The sequence below is a fragment of the Notamacropus eugenii genome, chromosome 2 (genome assembly GCF_028372415.1).
Source record: "Notamacropus eugenii isolate mMacEug1 chromosome 2, mMacEug1.pri_v2, whole genome shotgun sequence".
Lineage (NCBI taxonomy): Eukaryota > Metazoa > Chordata > Mammalia > Diprotodontia > Macropodidae > Notamacropus > Notamacropus eugenii.
The window spans coordinates 436,849,078-436,857,623 of record NC_092873.1 but is presented as its reverse complement, the minus strand read 5'-3'; positions in this window follow the sequence as shown (position 1 = coordinate 436,857,623).

Here is an 8,546-nt window from a genome sequence, read left to right as displayed (position 1 = left end):
TCATTCAAATCTCACGACAACCCTGGGAAGTAGGTACTATTGTTTACTATTTCCCAAATGAGTAAAGTGAGGCAGGCATGTTGCAAATTGCTCAGACTCACATGGTGAATCTCTGAGGCAAGATTTGAACTTGGGTCATTGCGACTCCAGGTCCAGCCCTCTACTCACTGCAGCACCTAACTGACTCTCACATTAACCTAGTTGAGTTTATTATTATGTACTGTCTCAAAGATTCAGAATGCTAGGGCTGGAAGGAATGGGTGAAATTACCTACTGCCACATATAGATGAGGATATTGAAACCTAGAGAAAGAACTGATTTGCCTCAAGTCGCACAGTGAACTAATGATAAAGGGAAAATTAGAACCCAGTCCTCCCAGTGAAATGAATAGCATAGGCATTAGTAGAAGGAGTTCCCCATCCCAGTGAAATCACAGGTGCAGTGCTTACCCTAAACACACAATCTCTTTCCATTTAGCATTACATATGGAACTAGGACATAGGACAGATGGATTTGTATCCATCTGGATAAGGAAAGGGAGAGTTAAAAGAAGGAGTTGCTAATTGGAGAAGGCGTGCTTAGGACATCTGTCATGATGGTGGTATAGGGAAAGATGAAGATAAACTTAATTGCTCTCATAACTTTGCCTCAGATTAGTCTGTTGTGGGGCATCTAGCCTGTATACCAAAATGGCTTTTTCCATAGAAGAAGCTCGAGGCACAGGAGAAGGAATACTCTAGTGAGTACCAGGAAATTTATGGTTTTGGTTCTGGGGGAGTATTAAAGATGGAATAAATTTTTCTTGACTACCAAGGAGGAAAAGAAAGCTTGGGCCATCTAAGCAAAAGCATTGTGATCCTTTTGGAAAACATTATCTGAGCTGGAAACTGGGGACTCCTTGACCTCTCTCAGTCTCTCAATCACACAAACTCTGCCCTTCACTCTTTTTGTGACCTTTGGTTTCTTCACCCAACCCTCTTCTGCCATCTCCCTGATTTTAGTTTCATTTGTCTAAACAAAACCTCCAACTCCTCCCCAGCCATTTTAATGATTCACTCACTTATACCTTAGGATCATTTGCCCCCTTGATGCTGCAATGTTCAACTTTATCCCTAGTGCCTAGGACCGTACCTGGCACATAATGAATTAGGCATTTAATAAATGCTTTTTGATTGACTGATCACTTATTAACCACCAGTAGATTGGAGATTTCTACAGGTTTTTTCCAATTGTATTCCTAGGCTACTGAGAATTTCTGGAGAAAAATCACAAAATCAAGCTATTTTTTATCCACTTAAAATTTATGGTGTATGTAATCTCAGCTAGATCCTTACTGATTTTCTGAAAATCCTCTGGAACATTCACTCAGCAACTCCCTAGTCCATTCACTGTAAAAGCTGTTTTCCTCTCTATAAAAGTCCTCAACTGCACACCTTCCATCCTGTCAGGGCCCCTCCCCAAGACTACTCCTCTTTTTGCTCCTTTCTTCTATTCTTATTAGGGGACAGTTTGTTTTCCAGGGCTAAGGCACAGTAAACAAACTGCGTCCTGAGCTTGGCATAGCAACAGTCCTTTGCTGTTGGATGAATTCTGCTACAACTAAATCACCGAATTGGCTCAAACCAAGCCCATGTGGTCCTTGAACTTGGGCAAGTATGTGCAGGAACCACATTCTGGTCATGAAACCCTGCTACGAATAAAATTATTGTCAGGAGTCAAACTGGGCACATTATTGCTGTTACACTTCATGGTTGCCTTTACACTTTCCTACTTGATTCTGTGCCTTGTCACAACTATATGTATCAAGGCTTAGCCTCATTGCCTTGGGTCTCCTTGCATGAATGTCTAGTTTTTTCTCCTTCAATGGAATAAAGAAACTTTTGGGGTAATAACTTCTATCAGCTCTTTGGTATTTTCAGGGTTAACAAACCTCTATTTAAAACAGATAACCTCGGTTTTCTAGTTCACAAAGAAGCCTGAGACCATTGGATGAGAACTTTTTCAAATCCCCTCCATGTCTGCATTTGTTACTGCCCTTCTCCTCACTTCCTCCTTCCCTTCTGTCACAGAATAAGTGGCATCTCCGCTCCTCACCCCTCTGTCTATATTCCTGACCCCCTTTCCTCCTGCCTTTTCCAAGAACTTGTTTCAGCAATCTTCTTTTCTTTCTCATGTGCGCAATTTCTGTCTTTTAAAATTTTTTCCAAAACTTCCTAATTCTGCCTGATCTCTATATCAGTTCATCCCTTTGCTACCAAACTTCAGAGGAGAGGGGGGAGAAAAGAACCTGATCTTTAACCATTTCCTCATCACTCAAACCTCTCCAAAGACTCTTGTAACCTGGCTTTTTCCTCCACAGCTCTCCTGAAACTACTTTCTCAAAGATCACGAATAACTACCTAGTTGTCAAATCCAATGGCCTGTTTTCATGGTCTATATTTCCCCAACATCTTTGGAGCATTTAACACTGTTGATTTCACCCTTTTTCTAGATACCTTTTCCTCCATCAGACTTAGGCACTCTACTCTCAAAACTTTGTTCCTACCTCTCTAATTTTTTCTTCTCAGTCTCCTTAGCATGCAGTCCTAGATTTAGAAAGGACTTCAAAGTTGACCTAATCCAGTGAGTTCCTGAGAAACAACTTTTTCTACATCTCTTAGAAGTGATCAACTTCTGCTTATATATTGTTAATGATAGAGAAATTAGTATTTTCCAGGGTAATCTCTTCCGCTTTTGGACATCCTAATCCTACATGGCCTCCACTGTTCTCACAATTCAGCTTTCCCTTCTCTTGAATCTGCTCAGATATTTCAACATCTTTCTTTAAATGTGATATCCTGGATTGAATACAATATTACAAACACCGTCTGAATAGGGCAAAGTAAAAGCTAGACTCATCTCACTTTTTGAATGAATGAATAAATGAAAAAGCATTAAATGTTATGTGCCAGAAACTGTGTTAAGTGCTGGGAATACAAATCTAAGGAAGCTAAACAACTCCTACCCTCAACAGACGTACAGCTGGGAGGCTGACGCAAGAAGAAAGCACCCAAGAAAATTCAGCTATAAACACTAAGAGGGCAGAAACTGTTCAGTTTTTGTCTGTGTTCCCAGTGCCTAGTGCCTAGTCAGGCCCTTTAAAATGAATATTATTAAGTTTAATGAGACACCAGGTAGATAATTCAGAGGATATTTAACTCAGCAAACATTGAGTAAGGCATTTACTATGGGTAAGACACAATGCTAGGCTAGGGGTGCAAAGATACAAGATAGGCTACGCTCTCATGGTGTCAAGAGTGGAGGTGGTAGTGAGGGCACACACACACACACACACACACACACACACACACACACACGCCTCCCCCTCTCCTCCAATCCAAATACACACAAGGACCACTGGAATGTCTCAAGGAAAGGACCATGAACTTCATGGGGTTTTAAGTGTCTTTGGAGTGTACTGTCTGGAAATTCCCTAAGACTTTTGAAATCACCAGAATATCTCTCCCTAGCCTTTTTCTAACTGCCTTTTCATTTTCACTGCAAGGTCACTTCTTCTGAGAAGTCTTCTAATATTACCCTGGAAAGGCTCTTGAAATGATTAGAATGGATCTTGATGGGTCATCTTTCATATCTAGCCTGGAGGAACTTCTGCTGGATCCAGGCCTCAGGCATTGAACTGCTTTCCTGTCCCAGGCAGACTGCATGGACAGAGTTTACTCCTAAAGAGAGCTTCCCTTTCATCAGACTGAGTTAGGCTTCCTTTTCTTATACTCATTGGTTTGTTAAGTGTCTCTATTTCAGGGTCCCAGGAGGTTTTAAATTATAGTTGATTATATTATGGCTAGGGCAGCTAGGTGACCAGTAGATAGAGTGCTGGTCCTAGAGTCAGGAAGACACATCTTTCTGAGTTCAAATCTAGCCTCAGATATTTCCTAGCTGTAAGTAATTTTACTCAGTTTCCTCCCCTCTGAAATAAGCTAGAGAAGGAAACGGCAAACCATTCCAGGATCTCTGCCAAGAAAACCACAAATGGGGTCACGAAGTATTGGACACAACTGAAAATAGACTGAGCAACAATAATATGATGGTTTATAAACTGAGAGATTCCCCAAAACAGAGGAAATAAAAAGAGGTACCTAGTGCATGTTATAAATCAGGTTTAGGACAGATAGTTTTTTCCTACACACAAAAAGAAATGTTTGGCTCTGAAGTCTCACATGGCAGGATTCAGTAACATCTTGTAGCCATTCTTACAGCCTTCTAGGAGGCTATTATTTAAACCTCATCAGAACATCTAGCAGTTTTGCAAGGTTTCCTCAGGCATTTTACATTTGATTCTAGGCCCAGTTTTGCCTGGTCTTCTCCTTGTGGGTGGCCCAACTTCACCGAGAGTACTTGAGGGGACTCTTCTCCTGCTGTTATTCAACTCTAAATTTTTTGAACTGAAAAGGCCCCCGGACTTAAGAACAGGAAAGAACAGACAAAGGAACCTGAGGCTACCAGGGGCCCAGGTACACACTTGCTTAGTTGTGATCACCTTACACTAGCTGCCATGTGGACCCATGATACCCGGGTAGGTCTTTCCCTGTCCCTCACTGGAGTCATTTGGAAAGTTGAAGCCAAGAGACAGCCAACCTACAACTATCTCTAAACAGATGTTATACCTCACTGCCCTGCCACTGTCATGGGACACAGAGGACAAAGGGATTGCTCAAATTTTATCCCATCACCTTAAAACATGTAGTTCTTTCAGAGCTGGCACACCACATAGACGGAAGCAATCAGGAAGTATGTCATCCTAAAAGACCCAAGCAATTAGTCACCATGTCCTTGAAGTCTCTGGAAGTTTCTGGGTTGGTAGTTAGGCAATGGATAGAGAGCTGGACCTGGAGTAAGAAAGCCTGAGTTCAATCTCTACTCAGTCATTTACCAGCTGTGTGACCCAGGACAAGTTATTAAACCCCTGTCTGCCTAGACTTCCTCACATGTAAACTGGGGATGATAATAAAGCTTACCTTCCAGGGTTATTATAAGAATAAAATGAGACAATGTTTGGAAAACGCTTTGCCAGCTTTAAAGCACGATGGAAATACTAGCTACCCCTAGGATAATTTTTATTATTGTTACCATGATTATTATTTCCAGAGGAGCTCTGGTACGCTCCACACGTATTTTCTCATCAGAGTCCCACAACAACCCACTGAGGTAGATTTTAGTCGCTCCATTTTATAGGAAAGGAAATTAAGGCTAAGGGAGATTGAGGGACTGTGTACACATAGTTAGAGAAAGCAGAGGGAGCATTTGGATTCAGGTCTTTCTGACTTGAAGCATGCTATCTGTCCTACCACACATATTCCTTCTTCCCCTTCCTGCCTCAAAACGTTGCTCTTCCCCACCCCCGTGTGTACAAGCCTTGAGAAATTGGTTTTGAGGATATTTAATCTATTTCTATGAGTTCCTCATTCAGTCATGGGGCAAGCAATTTTCAAAAACAATTCCATTGCAAAAGTTCTCTATTGCTGGCGGGAGAAAATGTCCCCACCCACACTTCCTCATAATTCCCCTTTCCACCCGTTACCATCCATCCTTATGAAACTTCTCTCTGGCTTCTCAAAATAGTAGTTTCTATAGGAACCAAAATGTTCAGATTTAATTAAATTCAATAAGTATTCATTAGGGCAGGCACTGTGTTAGGGAACACAAAAACCAAACCCTGCCATCAAGGAGCTTCTACTTACTTGGAGGGAATGATGAGCCCAGAGAAGTAAATGAAAAAGGTCTCAAATACTGAAATGAATTTGTGACATTCCCAAGGTAAGCATTCCCTCCAATGACACAGGCTGCGCCACCATGCCTGCTCATCCTCTCTGAATCCTGTTCATATCTCCCTACAAGATTCATCACAGGATCTACCCAGAGCACTGGGGAGATTTCTCAATTTCTCTTGACATTTTTGGGTTATGGAGTTTGGCTGAAATGGAGAGAACACATTGATTTGGAAAGACAGGTTGTTGTCAAATTGTGAGGGAATCTAAATATAAAGGGCAGCTAGGTGAAGTAGTGGATAGAGCGACAGGCCTGGAGTTAAGGACACTTGTCTTCCTAAATTCAAATTCAGCTTTAGCACTTACTAGTTGTGTGACCCCGGGCAAATCACTTAACCTCTGTCTGCCTCAGTTTCCTTATCTGTAAAATGAGCTGGAGAAAGAAATGGTAAACCACTCCAATATCTCTGCCAAGAAAACCCCAAATGAAGTCACTGAGAGTTGTGTGTGTGTTTGTACTTCATTGACAAAGAAGAAGAGCTAGACACAACTGAAAAATAATTGAACATCAACAATAACCCCTTTGTGTACTCCTCACCCTGAAAGTTCATTCCACATCTGAATTTCTCAGATAGGGAGTATTATCTTCATGAGTTCAAATCCAGCCTCAGGCTTAGCCTTGGGCAAGTCACTTAACCTTGCTTATATCAGGGTCCTCATCTGTAAAATGAGCTGGAGAAGGATATGGCAAACCACTCCAATATCTTTGCTGAGAAAATCCCAAATAGGGTCATGAAGAGTTGGACAGGACTGAAAGATGACTGAACAACTAAATGTAAAACAGAAGAAGAGCCTGGGTTTTATCTGGGAGAAAACAGAGAGTTGCTTAAGTTTTTTGGTCAGGGAATAACATGGCCTCATCAGTGCTTTAGGAGTCTTGATTTGGCAGCTATGTAAAGCATGAATTGAAAAGAGGAGAAAATGAAACCGGGAAGATCTATTAGGAGACAATCATTCAAGTGAAGCAATAAGGACCTAAATCAGTGTGGTGGCCTGTGAATGGAGAGATGAGGACTGATGGAAGAGAGTCTGTGAATCTACCGGGCTCCAAGGAGGCCCAAACAGGTGAAGGTGGACTAGGGGAGAAAACAAATCTGAGGGAATGTTTGGTCCTACTTTGCCCTGGCCATGTGACCTAGGCTGAGTTCCTTAAACTGTCTGACAGTGGTTTCCTTCTTCCCCATACTCAAGCCCACTCCTGGTTCCCTGGACGAATGAGGTGAGTTTACTGAGGAAAGATGCCTAATACTAGTCCAGGCATTTATGACTAAGGGAATTTCCCTGTTGGGGATTATTTCAGGGGGTAAGGCAAATCTTTTCAGGAAGGCTTCATCATAGTCCTTATCAAGAGGCCAGCAGTTCTCATCAAGAGATCAAGAGCCTGAGAGATCTCCAACAGAAAGAAGAATAAAAGAATGATTTAATCAGGCATTGGGAGGGACGTCAGAGCTGATGGCATCCCAACAGCCACCTGAAGCAGGAGTCCCTGCTGCCACATCTTCAACAAGTGGTCATCTAACCTCTGGAAGACCATCAAGGACAGGGAGCTCATCACTTCTGCAGTCAGTCGATTCCCATGATCCGTGGCACGTTGCTAGACACCTAAAAGTATACAAAAGTGGCAAGGCAACAAGTGTTTTATTAAGTGCTTACTAAGCGTTATGTAACTTTCCTTTTACTGAGTAATCTTTAGTCCTGTCTGACTCTTCGTGATCCCATTTGGAGTTTCCTTGGCAGAGATACTGAAGTGGTTTGCCATTTCCTTCTCCAGCTCATTTTATAGATGACCAAACTGAAGCAGACAAGGTTAAGTGACTTACCCAGGGTCACCCAGGTGGTAAATGTCCAGGGTCAGACTCAAATTCAGGAAGATGAGTCTTTCTAACTCCAGTCCGAGTGCTCTATCCCCTGTAGCACTAAGCTGACCAGCTTTCCCCCATTGCTACTGATATTGGTCTTCTCCCTCCCCTGTATCCCCTAAAGAACAATAAAAATTCTACAGTTTGTTATTTTATCTTTTCCCTCAAATCCTCTTTCCCCAACTTCTGTTAAGAAGCACCTTAGGAGTTAGTCTCCATCCTTCCCTCCTTTATCCAATCAGTTGCATTTTGTCAATTTTACTTATCCAACTTCTCTCAAGTCTGTCCTCTCTTCAGTCCTGATGCCAGCCTTCATCATCTCTCACCAGGACAGCAGGAATAGACTCCTAATTGGTTTTCCTGCCTCCAGCCTCTCTTCTCTCTCCAATCCACCCTCCACACAGTTGCTAAATGTATACTCCTAAAACATAGGAGTCTTGCCCATAGGTGTAAACAGCACCTTTCATTAGGGTGTGCAGCCAGGGAAAAAAATTAAGATGAGCTTTTATCAAATACACATAAAGAATGTTATTTTTACTCATCAAAAAAAAAACCTGAAAAAAACTTTAAATTTGTTTTTAAAAATAACAACTAATGACTTTAAAAAAAAAAATAGAGACTTTGCTAAGGGTTTCTTTTTATCCAACTCTTTTCTTTACCCTTGCCTTAAAATACAGAATTCAGTCTGATTTTTTTGGCTGAAAAAAAGCATCTTTCCATCTGGAACCTGTTCTCCATCCTCGTACTTTTCCATGAAATACTGGCAAAGGAATTTAAGGCAACTAGGTGGCACAGTGCTAGAGCTCTGAACTCAGAGTCAAAAGACTAGAATTCAAATCTATCCTCAGGCATGTACTAGCTC